Raw genomic sequence first — 23,570 nt, 5'->3', positions numbered from 1 at the left:
GGCAAGTGACGATATTTTTAAAAAAAAAATTTTAAGAAAAAGGGGAAAAAAACAAAAATGTAACTAAAAATGTAAAATAAAGAGAAAAAATAACTAATTCCCACCCCCACACCTAAATTTTGCATTGTCCTTAATGCAAACTTTAAGAAGTGAAGCACTTACATTTGGTCGGCTGATAAAAATCTTTAATTACCTTTGGTCTGAGGAGGATGAAAACAAAAATTTATTCTTTTTTTTCTTTTTTTCTCTTTTTTTTCTTTTTTTGCTTCTTCTTTTTTTTTTCTTTTTCCCTTTTTTTTTTTTTGAAAACTGAACAAGAAACTCTCACATGAGAGAAGAATAAATTCTTTTTATTATTCTGAAATAAACAAAATAAACAATGTAGAATGAAATATTCAACATGAAGAGTTCCTGTTCTACATTGACTCCTACCTTACTATTGAAAATTCTTCCCCGGATTTTAAAGAAAATTCAGAATGATATAATTAATAATGTGAATTTCCAAGCATTTCGGGGTGTTCAGTAATTCATGCAACAAGGTAAGGTAGGTATTATTGGTGTCATGCATTTTGTATTTCTTAATGAACTTAAACTCTTGTACTGTGAAGTTTTGTTTTCCAACAACCAATTCTTCTGTGAAGTTCTGAAAATTTGGTTGTTGATTATTCTCCAAGAATCTAAGTTCATCAAGAAAGAGTTCTTCAAAATTTAATTCAAAGCAGCAAATGTTTAACACGGTTTTATTATTCTCAAGGACCTGATCTGCTTCTTCTAAAAACTCTAACTCTTCATCAAAAATTTTCTCAAAACTTAAATCACACTCTTCTTCTTCTTCTTCTTCTGATCTTTCCTGAATGTAGTTTATTTCTAGAGGCTGATTATTTGGTTGGTCCCCTGGATTAAAAATGTTGAGATCAGCAGTCAAATTCCTAAAGGACAGTTTTATTTGACCAGTTCTACAGTTAATGAGAGCATTAGAAGTGGCTAAGAATGGTCGTCCTAAGATGACAGGTGTTTGTCCTTTGGGATTGGAAACAGGTTGTGTTTCCAAGACTATAAAATCTACTGGAAAAAAAAATCTCCAACCTTAATCAGAACATCCTCTAACTCACCCATGGGGACCTTAACAGATCTATCAGCCAACTGTAAGGTGCATTTGGTTGGGTTCAGTACACCTAGACCCAATTGCTGATAGGGTGAATATGGAAGCAAATTAACACTGGCCCCTAAGTCTAAAAGCGTCTTATCAATGTGAGTATTACCAATGATACATGAAATGATGGGGGAACCTGGATCTTTACGTTTCAAAGGTATGGGATTTGACAGCATTTCACTGATATTGGCGGCTAAAAAGACTTTCTTTGGAACATTTATTCTCCTCTTCTTAGTGCATAATTCTTTTAAAAATTTAGCATAAGATGGAATTTGTTCAATTACATCTAAGAGAGGAATGTTGACCTTAACCTGCTTGAATGTCTCTAGGATTTTCTCCTCCTGAGGAGAGTGTTTCCTAGACCTGAGTCTATCTGGAAAGGGAGCAACCGGTCTAAATCTATCAAAAGCAGGCTCAGGTTCGGGTTCAGGTTCTTGGTCATCTGAGGGGAGTGATTGTTGAATAGATTCATCAGAAGGAGAAGGAGAAGGAATTTGTACAGGATCAAGAGTTTGACTTGGCGGAGTTCTCACTTGATTATCGACCTGTCTACCTGACCGAAGTGAATGGATTGCATTCACTTGAGCTTCATAGGATGAACTGCATCCTGTGTTATTAGGGTTGACCACGGGTTGACTCGGAAATTTTCCTTTCTCTCTTTCACTCACGGCACTAGCTAGTTGACCAAGTTGGGATTCTAATCTAGCTATAGCTTGAGTGTTGGAGTTGAGCATTTGTCCGGTTGATTGCATGAAGGAATTCAACGTGCTAGATGTTTGAGTCAACATATTCGTGGTTTGAGTAGAGGCCTTAATTATGGTTTCTAAACCCCTTTCCAAGACATTGAGACGTTTATCCTGATCTGGATTGTGAGGAGTCTGAATTACAGCTTGATGAAGAGGAGACTGATTTTGATACGGCAGATTGGGTTGTTGAAATTGTGAATGAGAATTGAATGGAACTGTGTTTCCCCTAGGAAAATGTTGGGTCGAAGCGGGAGTGAAGTTTTGAGTTCCGGGAGAATTTCCTTAATTCCATACAAAGTTGGGATGATTTCTCCAACCTGGATTATAGGTTGGAGAAAATGGATCATTTCTAGGGTGCTGGAATGTAGCGTTCATCTGTTCTATTGCGTTGTTGTTTCCTAGGAGAGGGCATTCCTCTGAAACATGGGTAGGAGACTGACAATTGTGACATCTTGGGAGAGAAACATGATTGAGTTGAGCTGGAGCTCGTTCCTTAATTTCTAAGGCTTCTAACCTCCGCAGAATTGTCACCATCTTCGCTTCAGAAGCAATGTTTGATTCCAAGGAAAGACCACTAGACTTAGAATGGGGAACTGATGAAACCCTGTCATCGCACTGTTCCCATTGCATTGTTTTTTCAGAAAGACTCTCCAAAAACTCCCAAGCTTCATCAGCATTTTTCCTCATAAAATCCCCGTGGCACATTGATTCTAAGGAAGTTTTTGCAGAATAATCTAATCCCTCATAAATTATTTGGCACAATCGCCATTTCTCTAAACCGTGATGAGGACATTGGATGAGAAGATCTTTAAATCGGTCAAAATACTTCCAAAAAGGTTCTCCCGGGATAATTTTAAAGTTTTGAATGCTGTTCCTAAGCTTTACCGTTTTATGAATAGGAAAAAATTTCTTAAGAAAAACGGTGACAAATTCATCCCAAGTTGAGATGGAATTTGTTGGTAAGCTGTACAGCCATTTTTTAGCTTTATCCTTAAGAGCAAATGGAATAAATCTAAGCTTAACCGCATCTTCATTTAATTCTCTCATTTTAATCATAATACACACTTCCTCAAATTCCGAAATAAAAATATATGCGTCTTCTGTTTCATTACCAAGGAATTTGGGAAGCATGTTTATGTATTGCGGTCTAAGCTCAAAATTTATTCCATTTGTTTCGGGGAGCCTAATGCACGAGGGGATTGCATTCCTAATGGGATAGCACATATCATGAAGAACGGGTGGATTAGGATGCTCCATTTCTATGATTGGTTCAAAGCGAATTAATCGATGTGTATTATCCCTAATCCACTGTTGCATACACCAAAATATTTCTTATTATTATTTTTATTTTTTTCTTAAAGAAAAGAAAGAAAATTAGTTTTTTTAGAAGATAAAGAAAAAAAATCCTAACTGAAACAAATCAAAACAATCACTTTTCAATCAACTCTAATTCTAGGGTTTAGCCTAACTCAACTAGACCAGCTCCTAACCAAAAACTCCTACAGTGAAAAGATCAAAGTTTTACCCAGGTAGTTAGCCAGGTAAGAATAGTACCAGAGGGTGATTAAAGATCAATTAAGTACCTCTTTCCTTACGGAGCGCTTTACGCAACCCCTAAACCTTGCCTTAGACACCAACTAATCTGAGAAAACTTAAATCGATTAACTTAAGGATTTTTTGTTCCTTATTGAGCTCGAATCCTTAGGGGCCAACGTCTAATGAGTTTTATTAGGCTTGGGTGGTGTAGTGAGGAATTAGTGATTTTTGGGCTAAGGAAAGGGTGATGAAATACCTTACCTTATCTTGATTATGGGGTTTTGCCCTTAAAAATATTTTTAAGTGTGTGTCAAATCAAGATGCTCAAATCACTTGGTGAATTCCTACACTATATGAAATGCAACCCTATGAATTAAAAGCAACTAAAAAGGATGGAAAGAAAAAAAATCTTTTTTTTTAATTAGGGAATCAAACAAATGAGAAGGGGGGGGGGGATTTGTTTGAATTTATTATCTTGTTAGTAAATGTCAAAGTGGATGATTAATTTTATTATGGTCAACAAAAAAAATAAAATCTTTTTTTAAAGTCCTAATTGTCTCTAATTGTGAAGAAGTAGCTAAAGGGTGGAATTAAAAACTAGAAAGAGGACTTACCTGAAAGCAAATCTTCAAATCCTAGCTCTCCAATCCGCGATCTTCAAGCTCCAAGCGTTTCCTTCACAAAAAACACACAAGTTAAAGAACCAAAATAATTAAAACCTACTTAAGCACCTTCCCCGGCAACAGCGCCAAAAACTTGATGCGGCATAAACATGTACCAAAAAGGTTGCAAGTGCACAACCGTGTCAAGTTATAGTATTTAAGATATCGATCCCACGAGGAAGGTGTTTTGTAGGAGAAAATATAAAATCGGCTCTTATGTTGTGTGCATGACAAATAGGAGGGATGAGTGAATGTGATTATGAAGAGATTGAGATAGTGAAAATGGTGTGTAAATAGGTACAAAGTGTAAGTGAGAGTGGATTTGAAAAAGAATGAGTATGATCAATAAGGTGAGAAGGAAAAAATGAATAAAATCAAGAAACAAAATAAAAAAAATCAAGAATGAAGAACAAAAATCTAGAATAAAAGAAAATGCAAGAAATTAAAGATGGTGGATTCAATTATAGATATGGATAATCTAAAATTGAACCCACTTCTTAGAAAAGGGTGATTCCCTAGAGGGTTCTAGCCTAAAGGCGAATCAAACAAAATAAAAATAAACAAAAAGAAAAACTAAACCCAAGAGGGTTCTAGCCTCAAGGTGAATAGTATAAGAAATTAAAATCTAACTACAAAATAAATTGTAAAATCTAAACTACAAAATAAAATTGTAAGAATTAAATGCAAGAAAATAAATCTACTCTATAAGTATAAAATAAATCTAAGGCAAGAGGGTTCTAGCCTCTTGGCTATTTAACAAGAAAATAAAATCTAACTACAAGCATAGAAATAAATCTAAACTAATAAGAAATAAAAGAGAAAAAGGAAAGAAATGCAAACCTTCAAATAATTCTCCATCTTCATCTTCATCTTCATCATCCAACAAAGGAGAAGAAAAAAAAATTTAAAGTGGTGAAAAAATTATTATTATTAATTGCAACAAAAGTTACAATTTTGGAAGGTCTTCTCAATTAAGAGTAGCCCTCCTCTCCAAAAGGAGTTTACAAAATTTTACCCCCTTAACCCCTCACTCTCTACCCATATTTATAGTAATCTTCAATGAATATGAGCCATTGGATTTGTCTTGATCCCCAAGCAATAATCTTCACCTTTGATTTATTTGATTTTCAAAAGAAATTCAAAATCCAATTTGTAACAGCAAACAATAGTCCATTGGCATTTGATTTTCGGCCCATTCAAAAACTGATTTTCAAAGTTAACATTCAAGTCCAGCAGCATCCATCAAGTCCGGCCTCTTTGAGTTCGGTCCATTTGATTTTCGTTTTGAATCAGCAGAGAGACTTAAGTCCGGTCTTGATTTGAATTCGGTCCATGTGATTTTCGTTTTGATTTGAATTCTGCAGCAACAAGCCCATGTCCAGTCCCTATTAATACTTCAATTGATTTTCAAAATGAAAATCCGGCCCAAGGCCCACTTTGGTGTTTCTTGTGAGGAGCAGCACATCCGGTTTCCCATTTGATTGAGAAAAACAATGAAACATAGCAGCTCTGGCCCATTGATCTTCAATGCTTTAGAATTTCAAAATTAAGTCCGGCCCATTCTAGAGTTGAGCTAAGTCCAATGTCAGCAACCATCAAACTTTGCAGCCTTGGTTCCGGTCCACTGTAGCAGCGTGTGATTTTTGCATAAAAGTCCAATTCATTTTTAAGCAACCAAGTCCAAATCCGGTTCCTTGCACACATGAGATTTTCAAAAATTAATTCTCTTATTTTTTTATTTACTCAAGGGTCTTTGTTGAGAGATGGGATTTTTGGGATTTATTCCTTATTAACCTGCAATTAAAGATAAAAACAATTATTAGTGCTGTATTTATTCATATAAAATAGATAATGAATGTATAAAATTGTAATAAAATATGATTATCATTTACTCTCAAATATGCACTTATTCGATCTCAAATCGATTACTAACATACTCATTCATTGATAAATGATAATTATCATAATAAAAATTATTTCACTATTTTTCATAATATTTTTAAATTATAGGGTTTTATATTTTGGTATATCAATTTGTTATTTTTGTATATTATATTAATATTTTTATAATTATGCTATTTTATTATTAATATAATATTATACTATTATTAATATAATATAATGATTATATTATTCACAATATAATATAATTATTTAATAATGTTAATATTATGTATTCTATTTGTTATTAATAAATTTAATATTATATAAATATATTTAATGATTATATCTAATATATATATTTAATATGTTAGAGTTTTTAATAGTACTTTAATCATATATTAATATTTATTATATTAATAAATATTATATATTATGAATATATTATTTTTACATATTAATTATTATTATAATGATTATTTATGTATAAATAACTTTTATAATTTCTTTATTAGTTTATTTATATTTTATTATTATTATTTATAATAATACATATTAACATATAAATATTCGGTATTTAATGTTTTATATTCTTATATAATATACTATATTTATTAAATTTTTTATTATTTAATAAATATTACTAATATATAAAATAACTCATATCCAGTATAGATATAGTATTTATATTTATTTATTAAGAAAGTTAATAATATTATATTGATTATATATTCTATAGTTAATATTATTATTATTATTATATTATTATATTATCAATAACTTTATATTATTTTTTATTAGTCTATATATATTTTATTATTTATTTCATTATATAATACATATTACATTTTAAATATTAGATTTAATATGTATTATATAATATAAAGTATTTATTTATTATATTTTTAATAATTTATAATAAATATTATTAATAATATTAGATTAACTAGTAATAAGCATTAGGTATGTATAAATATAATATGATGTTGCATAATAATTCGTATTATACGATTTAATATTATTATTAGTTTTGTAATATATTAGAATTTATTTATTAAAAAGTTATAATATTATAGCGATTATACTACTGTATAGTATATTATTATATTATTACTTACTATCAATAACTTTATTATTATTTTTTATTAGTTTATTTATATTTTATTATTATTTATTTATTATATAATACATTATTAACATATTAAATATTGGTATTTAATATGTTGTTATATTATTATATAAGATATTTATTTATTAAATTTTTATATTATTTAATAAATATTTCTAATATATTAAATTAACTATAATATAGTATAGTATAGTATTTATAATTTATTTATTAAAAGTTAATAATATTATATTGATTATACTATTGTATAGTATAATATTATATTATTATTTATTATCAATAACTTTTTTATTATTTTATTTATATTTTATTATAATTTATTTATTATATAATATATTATTAACATATTAAATATTTATATTTTATTATAATTTATTTATTATATAATATATTATTAACATATTAAATATTAGTATTTAATATGTTATTATATTATTATATAAGATATTTATTTATTATATTTTTATATTACTTAATAAATATTATTAATATATTAGATTAACTATAATATAGCATAGTATAGTATAATATAATATGCATGTTGATAATAACTTTATATTAATTATATTTAATATATTATGTTAGATATCATATTAACACATTCTCAAACTCAAAACCAAAACATCAAACTTAAAACACCTAAAATATGTTTTGAAATAAGTGTTGTGTTTTTGCTTTGAAGATGATTTAGCTCAAAAAATATCATGGTTTCCAAACGCATGATGTTTTATATTTGATAAAAACACCATATAACAAGTAAAACACCATGATATCTAAACGGAGCGTAAGTTTTTTAAACTAGCTGATTTCACCAAAGCCAATTATGGGTGCGGAAAATTTCACCTAGGGTAGAAGAGTCAGACATTGCTCCGGGTTGAAAACTTCGACTCTGTTTAGTAGTATTGGTGTCAGAAATACTCTTTTCAAGAGTCCCAAACCCGCCCAAAACTCCACCTCTCATTCCTATCGATCCATCCCCAAACCCCCTGCTCTCCACGCCTCTCTCTCCTCCCGCCCCGTCCCCACTGCTGCGACGACACCCTCGGCCGCACCCGCACCCACACCCACCCCCACCTCACCTTACCCTGGCCCCACACGCACCCCATCCCCGTCCACGCAGGATCATCCTGATCCGGCACGCGCAGACGAGGGAAACGTGTGACGAGAGCGCCTACACCGAGTCCCGACCCAAGATTAGGACTCACCCGCAGGTGCGTGGCCCAGGCGAGGAGCGCGGGCCCGCATCAGGGAACTTATTGGTGGAGATGGGGCAGGACTGGAAGGTGTATTTCTATGTGTCGCCGTATCGGAGGACGCTGGAGACGCTGCCAGGATTAGGGAGGGCGTTTGAGAGGGAGAGGATTGTCGGGGTCAGGGAGGAGCCGAGGCTGAGAGAGCAAGATTTTGGTAATTTTCTTCTTCGGATTTAATTGGGTTCATTTTCTTGGTTACTTGTCAGAAAATTTTATGCTGCTAGTAGTTATTCTTTTCGAGCAATTTGGATACGAGTTTGTGGGTTGTTTGAGGAAATTAGATAGTGTGAGTTTTGCACTGGGAGATCTTTAGCAAGTATTCTTTGCTGCAAGAAAGAAAGATCATTTTTATAAAAGATTTCATGAATACGATAGGCCTTTCTTTTTTTGATGGAACCAATGGGGCTTTCTTAATAGAGAGTTGGAAACTGTTTTTTCCTTCCAAAATCGAACAAGTTTTAGCGCGTGTTCGCTGACGTGACTAAAACTTTGAATGATTTTAATAAGTAAATGTATAGTTGGTTTGATTTGGATTGTAAACTTTGTGAATTGATCTATTTAAAAAGAAATTCCTTCGTAGAATCTAAGAATGTGTACTATATGTTTGCAATTATTTCTTCATCATAATTGAGAGGCTTAAAATTAATTAGCATCATTGTATCTAGTTGATCCTGACATAAATAGCCTTAATACAAAAATAGCTTAAGTGTACAGTTTGTCTCTTATCTGTTCATATCCAGTGGGCTTTTGTGCCTAGGCAAGTGCTTTTGGGCCAAGTTAGTACTAGGAACTTATTGTCAGAAAGCTGTGAGAGTTTCTTATGCGAAGGAGCCTTGAAAGAGATTTGGCCTTTGGAGAGCATATAAGATGGTGACTATATATGCATGTGAGGCCGAGAGATTGAGAGATGAGTAATTATTCTTGTAATGTTCTCTCGCATGTATAAGAGATTTTCACATCTTTGTTCTATGGATATAGGTCAAACTTGGCCGAACGAACCACAAAAATCTCGGTGTTCCTCTTCTTGCTTATTATTGTTATCTTGTAAGCTTCTTGTTTGATCTCAGGACTTAATTTGGAGATTGGAATTGGGGATTGTCAATCCCTAATATTTAACTTCATGGATTGTCCTGCTGGTTCTTAGTGTAAACCAGAGTAATTCAATTTTCTGAAATGGCAGCTAACCAATAGGAACTCCATTACTATGATAACTGCTTCCTTATTTGCAAGTTTTTGAGGAGTTTAGTCATATCTGACATAGCACAACTTTCCTTCTCTCTTGTAAATAAAGGTAATTTTCAGGACAGAGAAAAAATGAGAGTAGAGAAAGAGACCCGTCTGCGCTATGGCCGTTTCTTCTACCGCTTTCCAAACGGAGAATCAGCTGCTGATGTTTATGACAGAATAACAGGTACCGCAAAGAAGGAAAAAATAAATAAATACACCTTTCAATTCCATTTGATTAACAATCATCATTGTATGAGCATTTGATACACAGCTTAATTATTATTTATGCAGTCTAATGGTACAGGCTTCAGGGAAACTCTCAAGGCTGATATCGACATCGGCCGGTTTCAGCCACCAGGAGAAAGAAGTCCAAATATGAACCTAGTCATAGTATCACATGGATTGACATTGAGAGTTTTCTTGATGAGATGGTACAAGTGGACAGTTCAACAGTTTGAAGGCCTTAACAATTTTGGTAACGCAGGGATGTTGGTTATGCAAACTGGTGATGGTGGAAGGTAAGAGTCTATCACCTTTGATACTTTAAGAATCTTGATGATTATAAATTAATTAATTGGGCAAATTTCACAATATCCCTTTGAACTTGTGAGGTATTGCAAGAAAACTTCCAAGACTTTAAATTATACTAAATGCTACTTACATAAACTATTGGAAGTTCTCATAGGCAGCGTTTAAGAGTGAAGCTTTTTTTCCCCGTGTGTATCCTTAGTTGGTAAGAGTACTATAACATTTAGGAGATAGGAGTAAAATTATCAAAAGTTATCACGTGCAAAAAATGTGAAATTTAAAGTAAATATCTCAACCATGGTACTTAAGTGAGATAATTTCAAGGCTATAGTTTAGAGTTTATGTGAAATTTAGCCCTAGTTTCTTTTTCCTTTTCATGAACTTAATAGGATGCTAACATTTCAGAAAATTACCTCCATCAACCATGTTGTACTGTTGCCGTTTTCCAAGTTCATTAATTGATAGTTTCCAACTTAACCTATCATTTAGATACCTTGTTGGGTCACACAAGCTTGAAACTCATATATTACACGACTCTAGGTGTTTACGATGCAATAAATACCTCTGTAATCTCTTTTCATCCTACAATAAAGTTGGTGAATGTCGTGATGTGGCTTACTCCCTTGTCACAATTTTGATTAGAACCATAATGAGTTTTCATTAAAGATTAAAACTAAGCAAGCTGGTGATTTCATTTTGAATATATGGCTTGGAAACATAATTAGCCTGTCCTATTCTTTCTAAATCATGTCGTGATCTGGCGTATTCCTTCCTTCAATGTTGTCTAAATTGCTTTTGGCAAAACTTAACACACATGAAGCTATTTCTTATACTTGTTTTCCATCTTTTTATTACCTTGATTGAGACGTGAAAGAGAGTTGCTAAATCTTCTCAAGTGTTTGTTTATGACAGGTACAGCCTACTTGTGCATCACACTACCAATGAGCTTCGAGCATTTGGATTGACGGAACCTATGCTTAAGGATCAAAAGTGGTAATGTAATTTTAGCACGGCTTTAACAATCCATCTATATCTGTTTTCATCATGCAATTATATAGTTGATGGCTTTTGCAAAATATGAAATTTTAGATAAAATGTAGTAAATATCGAAGTTTTGATGTTTTGTGCATATTTTCTTCAGGCAAAAGATTGCAAAACCAGGTGAATTGAATTACGACTGCATTACTACAGGGTTCTTCACACATTTTACTTGAGAATGTCTAATGGTGTATATATAGTACTGGGCAAAAAAAAAATCATAAAGTTTATTAAGGAAGTTGGAGATTGTCATAGGTATTACTTTCTATTGCTGTAAAGAATGTGCTGGATCGTTGATTTCTTAGGTAATATTCCTTATCAAATGAAAAAAACTGATGGAGTTTCTTCGTAAACTTCTTTTTTATTTTTATTTTTATTTTTTGGGACTTTTTCCCTCATATAATCCCCATATCTATATCATATTCGCAGCTTTATCCGTCAAAATAATTTAAATGCGGGTTTATGTTTGAAAAATGGGTCCGCTTTATAATGCGTTGGATTGTAAACCGTAATGGATTGTTTTTATTTTAATTTATTTTTGGTGATTTTCTTTTCAATACAATGTAAATGGAGTTTAAAAGCTAATTTATGTGGATTTTAGCGGATATAAAAGGTTAATTAAAGAGGAATATAGGCCAGGAGGAAATATATATTATTTCATTGATAACGTGTTTTTCATATCTCAAATGACTGTATAGCATGACTTTATATAGCACAGGACACGTCTAATGCATTAATGGCATTAATTCTCATTCTCATAACTCACATACAAATAATATCAATTTATTCTCCATAAATAAATCCCTCATATTTGTAACTCCTATAATCATTACGAAAATTACTAATTTATTAATAACCACAATCAAGTTTAATTTCTAACATCCCTCTTTAAACTTGATTCTCCAAAAAGTATAACACGAATTTATCTTCTCAGCTTTGAAAATTTTAACTCTTGAGGGGCTTCATGAAAATATCGGCAACTTGTTCTTCTCTTGTGTACGAGTTGAACCTCCTTTTCCTTTTTGCAATCCTTCATGAAATGAAACCTTGTGTCAATATGCTTGCTTCGATCATGGAACACATGATTTTTGGCTAGTTGGATGGCTGACTTGTTATAAACATTGACCTTCATTGCTTCTTCGTGTCGCACTTTCATGACCCACAATAAGTTTTGAAGCCAAATCGCATGACATACACATGATGAGGCTGCAACATATTCGGCTTCACAGGTAGAGAGTGCAACAATGGGTTGCTCCTTTGGGGACCAAGTGAAAGCTAAATCTCCAAGTTAGAAAATAAATCCGAAAGTGCTTTTGCGAACATCTAAATCTCTAGCCCAATCGCTATCGCTATAGTCTACAAGCTTCCAATCTCCAAGGGAAGATAAAATAATCCATAACTAATGGTTCATCATACATACTGGAGAATGCCATTCATGACCTTCAAAAGTGACATTGTTGGTTCCTCCATGAAACAACTAACTAACCCGCCTCCATATAAATTGTCGGGGCTCATAAATATGAGATAGCAAAGACTTCCAACAATACTATCGTAATATGTTGGGTTCATAGCATTGCCTTACCATTTTTCTTTAATTTTAACCCTCCTTCAAGTGGTGTACCTGCGGGATCACAATCTTCCATGGTAAATTTTTGTTAGATTTGAGATGCAGGGGGGGGGAGTATATAGGGTTACTACTATTTTTTACTAAAAATACAAAATATGCAGCAGAATAGATAAAATAAAAGTAAATAATAACCAATCGAGGACCCACAAGATTTTATTATGATTCTAATAAAAATCATACATCTACTCTTCCTTCTTATGAAGGAGCTTCTTCACTATGCTAAGAGTTCTCGTGAATCACAACCTGAGTCAGTTGGCTTATAATGACTGTACCCTGGAATCTACTAGAAACCAATCATCTAACTGAACTCTCCATAATGAGTGACACCTAGCCCTAACTAGTCCTAACCCTCGATTAGCACAGACTTGGATACACCATAAAAACAAGTTCGAAACAAACTAACAAGCACAGTTTAAACACATAAAATAAGAAAGATCTTACAACCCTTTAATGGATCAAAGTGAAGCCTGATGAAGAACGGTATTGATAATGAGATTAAGGGCAACTTTCATAGCTAAGACGATCCAAATATGTTGAGCGCAATGAGAAAGAGTCCGTTGAGGCTTCGAGGGTTAAAAACTTCAATCTAATATCTTCTCTAACCAGAATACAAAAGTTTTAATCAAAACCATAAATTTCTCTCCACATTCTATCTCTTTCAATCATACATAGCCTTTAATCAACTAAGAAAGAGATATCCGAAATATGGTAGAAGTTGGAGATCGAAAAGAACAACGAATGGCTGTGATTAAATATTCAAATCTATAATCAGTCAACTTTACCACTGTTGGTTGTTCACGATCATCGATGGGTCCCTGAGCACAATTGATAGGTCCTAGTAACCCATCGATAAGCTGAAATCCTGTCTCTGGAACTCTATAATTTGTTCCTATAGACCAATAATGACCTTGTAACCATCGATGGGTTCCCGACAACCATCAATCGTATGAAGGCTAAAATCAGCATTTGTGCTGATTTTCATGTCGTTTCAGCTCGTAACGTCTTATACTTGTATTCATCTATACTATATAATCTCAAAAAAAGTACCAAATGAGAAATTGTTGTTAGGTCTCATGTTTATGAGCCTACTATTTAATCTAGTTTTGATAATTAACAAACAATTCCTAACATCGTTTGCTTGTTATGTATTCTACACAAAGGTCATCCGCTGGAGGTTGGATGTAATCGCGCCTACACGATCATATTCGTTAGAGGTTGGATGGAATTACGCATTCACGATGATATCTAATGAAGGTTGGCGGAATTTTGAATAGAGCACGATGCATTCAAGTCCAAGACACACTATTGTTTCATACATACTACAAAGAGGAAGATTGCCCAAGATCGAGCGTCACGAAGAGATCTTCAAGCTTGGGTATATTAGTTTAGGAGTTATACTTTGAGTGTAATGCTTATAAGCTCAAATATTATACACATACATATTTTTGGTTTATCATTTTCGAGTTTTACCATCTAAATATGAAACTAATAGATATATTTATATACATATATATTTGTTTCATATTTATCATCTTTTTTTGGGTAAATAATGTATTCTTAGTTTATGAACTTAATAATACTAGTTTATATCTTTTCCTAAGTCTATAAATCCATTCAAAAGAAGTTTCAAACTTGTTTGAAATCACTTTGTCAAAATCATATGTTTTTGAGATTTTGTATTTTGACCAATTTTGCAAAATGATGAGTTTTCATAAATGGAAAATGTAATTTGAAAAAATTCTTTTTGTAACATGTTTATTTTCATGTTTATAAATATTTCTCAAAGTTTTATAATTTTTGGAATTTATTTGCTATTTTTAAAGGGGTTCCAAGTTCAAATTTTCTATTTTTAAAAGACCATGTGCACGTTATCAGTCGACTGATGAACCTCATGAAATCAACTGAAGAAACGGACTGGAATAAGAAAAAGTTTCTGTTCAGTCGACTGATGAACCATCAATCGACCGAAGCAAGTCATCAGTTGACTGATGAGTTCATCAGTCGACTGATGAAGGTTGAGCTGCCTGTAACGGTCAGTTCATCAGTCCACTGACACTGTTCATCGTCGACTGATGGCACTGTAACAGCTAGTTTTCCAGCTTTGCTAATTTTTTGGGTTTTTATTTTTTTGCTTGGATTTTCTTAGTTTTTGGGCTTTGTTTTGTGATCCTATATATACCCCTTACCTTCAAACTTCTGAACCAACTAAGAAAAACAAAAATCAAGTTCTGGGCAAGTTTGTTTAAGGGTTTTCAGGTGTGTTTTCAAGTTGTTTATGTGAAGATATTTTCACAAGAGGAGGAGATCGATATTTTCGTTTTTGGGCTTCAATCTCTCATCTCTCTCACTCTTGTTTTTAGAGAAGTTTTACTAAACTTGATTTCTAGCTTTACATATATTTGTTGTTGATTAACACTTTAATAAGCTAGATTTTATATTGAGTTTAGTTTTAATATTGCTCATTGTTTACACACACACCCGTTGAGCTTAAGTATTTTATCATATAGTACAATTATTGGGTTGTAGGGTTGTAACATTGAGAGTGAGCTTAATTAAGTTCTCAACTTGTTAGAGAACAAACTATTTGTATTTGTGAGACTATTTGTTGAGATCAAATTGTAATACACATGGACACCGAGAGAAGTGGTTGGTGAGAGACGGGGTCAATTCCAAGAGGAGTGGTGTCGGTTGTAAATCCTAGGGAGAGGTCGTAATTCCGAGCATTTGAGGAAGGTGACATGTGCTAAGCCAACACTTAGAGGGTGTATTGCGTAATTGTAATTGTGTCAGTTATAAGCGTTTATCGATGAGCGTTGAAAACTAATTGTGTAGTTATTTGAATTGATAGTGGAGATTCTCCTCGAGAGTGAGGAGCGGAGACGTAGGTCAAGGGTGACCGAACTCCGTGATCATATTGTGTGTTTGTATTTATTTTTGGCGTACTCTTTTATTTGGCTCTTATTGCTCATATCTTATACTCATTATTTATATCGCCTTTGCTTAATTACATATCCTTGCAAATAACTTGTTGAATATCATATTTTCTTGGGTAAATTGTTAATAAGTTTTAATTTGGTATTAATATCGGATTAGATTAGCAAATACCCTGTTCACCCCCCTCTAGGATACTTTCATTTGATATCAGAGCTTGGTGCTCTTTGATTTGAGGCTTAATCGCCTAAAGTCAAAAGATCCCGACTTTGATTTATTGCTAATCTAGTTTTGATTTTCATATTGCTTGCGTTTTAATCAAAGATATGTACGGTGTACCTAGTTTAGGCTATGCTATTGATATTGCTCTTAAATTCAATAATTTCCCGTATGCTCTATGGTGTTGTAGATTTAAATTGTTTGTTAAATCTAAAAATATTGAATTATGGGAAATTATTGATTGTGCTTACATTGTGCTAACTATGAAGAAATCTAAGTGGAGCTTTAATGGTAAAAAGATGTTCATTATGAACAAGCTATTGTTAGAATTTTTGCTAAATGCGTTTGACTTATCTATTTCTAACAAGCTTGCTTCTTTTGATAGTGCTTCCATTTTATGGAAACATATAGAAGCACATCATAACAACTTGGAAGATATCCAACGGATTCCGACAGATTCCACTTCCAGTAAGAGTAGAGCTTCATCGTGCACACGGCCACTAGGCGATAGCCCTAGAGAGGTATGCAAGTCTGATTCCAAATGTGATTTAACTATTGATGAACTCGCTTGCGCATATGAACGTTTAATGCATGCCTATAAAAAGTTGCATCATAATTTTATTAATTTAAAATCCAATCATGAAATGCTAGCATGTAAATTTAAAATATTGTCAAAGAAACCAATCATGTAAATTTAAAATCCAATCACAAGTTTCTTATTATTGAAAAGCAAGCATGTAAATTTAAAATCCAATCATGAAATGCTAGCATCTAAATTTAAAAATATTATCAAAGAAAATGTGATCCTTCAAGAAAATAAAAAAAAATTAAAATTGGATTATATTGCCTTAACATCAAAGATTACTAGTGTATCTCATGAGAAAAATAATGTCATGAAAGAGATAGAATCTATTAGAAATGAATTTAATTCATTTAAAAAGAATCATGTTTGCTCTACTTCAAAATTTAATGCTATTATGCCCAAAAATGATGAGTTGAATAATATAAAGAACGTATTTCCTCTTTAGATTTAACTCTAAATACATGCATTAACAATAATAAGAAACTTGTGAATATGTGTGCTAAGTCACTTACAAATAATTCTAAATCATCTACTCACTATGCACACATACATAACAAAGTTTACAAATGCTCAATTTGCGGTCGTAAAGGTCACCTTACTAAATTTTGCTTTGATGCACAAAAACCCAAGAATGTTAGTATTATTAATCCATGTGCATCTCATAAAGTTTCTTCATCACACATACACACGCATGCACACAATTCCCATCATAAGTATGCTCATGTGTATAATTATGATTTTTATGGTAGAGTTGGCCATTTGGCCAAATTTTGTTTTAATTTAAAAAGATTTTCACATTTGCAAAATGCTTCAAAAAGACCATTTTCATTTGTAAATATTTCACTTGCACACTCATAGGTCAACAAAATCAAATGCATCCATTTCATTGCACGTATTAAAATAGAATGGGTCATTTGCGTGAATATTGCTATGACCGGACCCGTACACAAAATACACCCAAATGGGATCATAACCCTAGGGTTTTGAACTTTATTGATAGGGGGTCATGTCCCTAAACTCTTCGATACCAAGAGTGTTTGGGTACCAAATTTTTTTGATTTTAAATTAAGAATTTTTTTGGTTTTCATGTGTTTTAAAAAAAATGATCTGTGTTTAAATTTGTTTTGTTAAACAAATTATGAATATTTTTACAAAATATATGAAAGAGAATTTTTCATCATATTTAGAAAAGAACTTGATTTTCTTAATATAAAATAAATTGTGTTTTTAAATTTTTATATTGATCAAAGTTTTTTAAAATTTGTTTTTGTTTTCATTGCATATCATGATTTTTTTATTTGTTTTATCCAAAGCATACACTTCATTTTGATCTTTGTGGATGAAACACATAAATGTTTTGACATTTTTTTATGAACATGTAGGTAGGAAAGATGTGTTGACATTTTGATCTTTGGGAATCTTTATTAGCGGACATCTTTACCTAACCTCTTTGCCAAGAGATTGTTTTATAAGAGGTGATTTGAGTGTGCTTATCATATGATTCAAATATTTGCTTGATCATTTCTTATCTCCTTCAAAAATTGATGCTTGCATAAAATTTTGGCCTACATTTGGATTTCAAATCGTCTCATGAATTTATGGTTTTTGATGAATGTTATGAATTTTCTTTCATGAATTTTCCATAAATTAACTCATGAATTTTATTTGATACTATGATTTATTCATGGATTTTCATAATTTTCCTTCGTGGGTTTTCTTTTATGAATATTTTCTGATGATGTTTGGATCATCATTTTATTGTCTTTCGAGATTTGTTTATACTATTATTTTTAACTTTAATTAAATTGTTTTAAGACATTTTGATAGGGGGAGCTTTTTCCATATATTTGTTTTATACCCACTCATGCTTTTTGATAGGGGAGCTTACGCTCTCTTATCTCATATTGTTTTTCCCTATTTTGATGTTAACAAAAGGGGAGAAGCAACTATTTGTGAGTATATTTTGCTTTTGCTTCCTATTGGTTTTATGCATGAGGAATATAAAGTGTATATTTATTTGGTATCATGCATCTTTATATACTCTTTGTGTAGATTGTTTGTCATCATAAAAAAGGGGGAGATTGTTAGGTCTCATGTTTATGAGCCTACTATCTAATCTAGTTTTGATGATTAGCAAACAATTATTAACATCGTTTGTCGAGTGTTTGTGTTTGCTTGTTAGGTATTCTACACAAAGATCCTCCGCTGGATGTTGGATGAAATTGCGTCTACACGATCATATTTGTTAGAGGTTGGATGGAATTGCGCCTTCAGGATGATATCTAACAAAGGTTGGCGGAATTTGGAATGGAGCACGATATTCAAGTCCAAGACACACTATTGCTTCATCCATACTACAAAGAGGAGGATTGCCCAAGATCGAGCGTCACGAAGAGATCTTCAAGCCTGGGTATATTAGTTTAGGAGTTATACTTTGTGTGTTATGCTTATAAGCTCAACATACACGTTTTTGGTTTATCGTTTTTGAGTTTTACCATATAAATATGAAACTAATAGATAGATTTATATACATATACATCAGTTTCATATTTATCTCTTTGTTTAGGGTAAATAATATATTCTTTGTTTGTGGACTTAAAAATACCAGTTTACATCATATTCAAGCTTGGGCTTCAATCTCTCATCTCTCTTACTCTTGTTTTTAGAGAAGTTTTACTAAACTTGATTTCTAGCTTTACATATATTTTTTTATTAACACTTAATTAAGCTAGATTTTATATTGAGTTCAGTTTAAATATAGCTTATTGTTTACACACACCCCTTGAGCTTAACTATTTTCACATATAGTATAATTATTAGGTTGTGGGGTTGTAATATTGAGATTGAGCTTAATTGAGTTCTAATCTTGTTAGAGAACAAACTATTTGTATTTGTGAGACTATTTGTTGAGATCATATTGTAATACACAAGGACACCGAGAGAAGTGGTTGGTGAGAGACGAGGTCAATTCCAAGAGGAGTGACGTTGGTTGTAAATCCTAGGAAGAGGTCATAATTCCGAGCACTTGAGGAAGGTGACACAGGCTACGCCAACACTTAGAGGGCGTATTGTGTGATTGCAATTGTGTGAGTTATAAACATTTATCGATGAGCGTTGAAAACCGATTGTGTAATTATTTGAGTTGGCAGTGGAGATTCTCCTCGAGGGTGAGGAAAGGAGACGTAGGTCGATGGTGACCGAACTCCGTGATCATATTGTGTGTTTGCGTTTGTTTTTGGCGTACTCTTTTATTTGGCTCTTATTGCTCATATCTTATACTCATTGTTTATATTACCTTTGTTTAATTACATAACCTTGCAAATAACTTGTTGAATATCATATTTGCTTAGGTACATTGTTAATAAATTTTAATTTGGTATTAATATCGGATTAGATTAGCAAATACCCTATTCACCCCCCTCTAGGGAACTTTCAATTGTTATTACAAACAAGAGCTATTGTAAGGACTACATCCTAATAATTTTCCCCTTTTGGTAATAACTAACTTGAAATTTGAGATAACTAAATATATGCATATTTAAGATATGTAAACAACAGCGATAAGTGCAAATACACTCTCATGCAAAGAAAAAGACATACAATGCTCCCCTTAAATTCGCATTCATGAAAAGTATAAACAAGCATAAGTATTGTAAAACTCACCCTAAAACAATGCATCAAGTGTTTAAAAAAAATTAAAAAAATCAAAGTTCATGAAACCACTTAAACAAAAAATGTACTCATGCAAAGATAATCAAAAAAAAATTCAAATTTAACACCAAATTTGTCCCTCTTTTGTTATTGTAAAAAATGAAAACACACAAATGGTTATACTTTAAAGTTGAGAAATTCAAATAAAAATTTATCCAAAAGTGTAAGGAAGAGAGATACACAATGGTTCACACTAAAAGTTTGCATAAAAATAGCACAAAAGATTAAAACATAATCATAAAACACTTTAATACGAGAGAAATCACATCAAAATCACACACAAAATGATTAAATATTAGTGTAAAGTATATGAAACCAACAATAAAAAGAATTATACTAGTTCATTGGACAAATTTAGATATGTCAAAGAGATTATTGAGCAATAATAAGACTTGAACTATCTTAAGCTTAGAAACCAAGGGCCAAAATGTCGCCCTATCACCTTAACTGTATAGGACTTTAGAGGAAGAGTGATAGTGTTTGCCGGGCGATTCACACCATATCTCAATACAAAAATATTTAATACAAGATGACTACGCTTTCAAATAAACACAAACATCATCCACAAGTATGGGTCTTTGACCATCTTTTAATAAATGCACTCAACTTTCTAAAGATTTCATAAGAGTTGATCCTTCGTCATCTTTTAACGAACTCACTCTTTTTTTATGTATTTTTAGCATAAATGCACATTTATACAAATAAATAATAAATTTGTACATTATTAAAGTAAAAAAAACAAAATAAAAAACACTTGATATATTCTAAAAATGTGTACATTATTATAGTAAAAGAACAAAATCGAAAACTCTTGTTATATTTCAATAATATCTCATAAATAAAATGTAAAAAGCTATTTACCACTATTACACATTACAAAACGTGATAAGTAAAAAACTAGATGTGTGAAAATATAATATGAAATATCTCGTGAAGCAATGTTGTTCCATTAATCATATTTTTATCATAGTTTGTATATATTAGTATAATATATTATATATTATACTCCGCGCGGGGCTTCCATATACACCTCTGGTCCAAGTACTATCATCGTATCATCCTCATAAAATTATACCATACCTACAACGTTTGACACGCACGTCCCTATCTAAGTACGTATATAGTCATACTATAAAGCTAATATACCGCTATTATTACCCGCAACACTAAATACGAGAAAAATATGGGCTATTGGCTTGGTAGCCAAGGCACAAGATTTTGTGCTTGGTAGCTAAGCTGACACAATCCACCTCCACTCATCTCAAATAGGGTGACCACATTCCGAATATTTTTATGCATTTGTGGCATAATATATATATAGTACTCTCCACCTCTATATATATTATACTATATATATATATTACTAGGATATCATATATATTACTACTATATTATCAATAGTATATATATCAGTATATAGCTTAATTATATATTCTATAACTAATATATTATCATATATATGAGAGAAATATGTGGTATGCTTTTTACCGAAGCACAAATTTTGTGGCCTTGGTAATAAGTGGGCACAAATCCCGTCCACTCCATTCCAACATAGGAGACCACGACCAAATTCAAAATAAGTTGAGAAGTGCTGTGGCCTATACAACCATTTGACCACGAGTGGAGGGATTATGCCACTTACTACCAACGCACAACTTTTCATGGCTTGGGCACCCCAAAACCCATACCCATCCTTCTCTCTCTCTCTCTCCTTCGTCTCGCTCTCTCTCTCTCCTCTCTCTATAATATAATCAGTAGTAGTCATTCAATAGTATAGTCAGCCCTCTATATATACGAGTATCCAATATGACTTAAGCTTACCCTATAGCCCTAAATAAGGCCATGACCCTCCATGCGTGACTAGCAAACAGACAGTTGTCCTTTAGCAACGCAATTGTGTTTTTACAGAAGGATAATTATCTTTCGCTCACAAATAATCACTTTTTCGACCGAAGGAAATAATATTGTTTTTCCCTCGGTAAATATCAGTAAGGCTTCTTCTTCCGAGGAATATATTTTCCATCACAGTCAGACCACCTTCCTCTAGACGATAAATTTTAAGTTCCTGCACTAAGACGTGCGCATCCCAGTTGATTCTCTGGATCTTCCTACACTCATTTACCTCTATTACGCCGAGGAACATATGAGTATTTTTTGGTGATCGAACTTTTTCATCGGGAAATGGCACATTTACACCGAGGAGAAACTTAGATCATTTCATACCGCTGTTCTTTTTGATGGAAAATAGAGGAAAACCCGCCCAAATATAACAGCGACAATTTATGATTTCCTCCGCTGAATATCCATCAATCCTGCGCAGGGACCCGTTTCCTCCATCAAAGCAGAATCCCAATTAGCCGAGGAAATAAGTAGTTTTCCTCAGTTATTACGTGTTTGGCGGGAAAAATAAAACCCGCCAATTTTCAATGGTGAAAATTTAAAGCTTCCTCCGCTTAAAAAGTTTTTATTTTTATGAGGGAAGCCGTTTTCCTCGTTAAAAAGAGAACCTCATTAGACGAGGAAATTATAGTCTCTCACTATTACTTTCTGGCGGACAAAAATTTGGCAACACTGTAATTCCATGGGACCCGTATAAAAATTCCAAACCGGTTTAAGCTCGGCTAAAACATTTTTTCTTTTACCGAGGGCGTCACATGCTTTCTCGTTAAACAAAACAATTAGCCGAGGAAATCCATAACTCCACCATCAGTTTCCTCATTAATCAGTTTGTGCCGAAAAACGATGTGCCAAACCCGGCCAATCTTCAGTTAGGCAACCAAACTCTTAAGGCTTCAATCCGCTAAAAGTTTCCCTTGTTTTATGAGGAACCGTTTTGTCGTCAAAAGGAACCTATTAGGCCAAGAAATAATAGTTTGCTCATTGTTTGAACGATCCTTGGCCGGAAAACAATGTGGCAAAAGCACCCACCATAAACTCACACTCATTGACGACTTTATATAATTTTCCTGACATAAGGTCACTTCTCACTAAGTTTTTCGTGTTTACGAGGAACCTCTTTCCCTCGTTAAAAGAAATTAATTACGCTGAGATAAATGAATAGTTTTCCCCATCTATTAGTCTTGGGCGGAAAAATATGCAAAACCCGCCAACTTCAATGGCTACAAATGTTAGAGGCTTCCTCACCTAAAAGATTTTTGTTGTTTGGCCGAGAAATTCATCCTTCCTTGTTAAAAACCAATCAGCAAAGGGAAATAATAATATCCCCTCATTTATATCGTTAGCGAAACATCTTTGGTGTGAATTTGGGTAAGCCAAAGTAGGGCGGGTACTCAAAAGAGAAAGAGCCGGGTTGTCTAGTAACGCTCAGTATATGGATACCGAAATA

General features: G+C 32.7%; 1 pseudogene; it reads left to right on the top strand.

Moving 5' to 3' along the window:
• LOC109835374 lies at positions 7,874–11,521 on the top strand (annotated as a pseudogene).

The sequence above is a fragment of the Asparagus officinalis genome, chromosome 1 (genome assembly GCF_001876935.1).
Source record: "Asparagus officinalis chromosome 1, Aspof.V1, whole genome shotgun sequence".
NCBI classification, from domain to species: domain Eukaryota; kingdom Viridiplantae; phylum Streptophyta; class Magnoliopsida; order Asparagales; family Asparagaceae; genus Asparagus; species Asparagus officinalis.
This window is presented reverse-complemented; position numbering and strand designations above follow the sequence as displayed.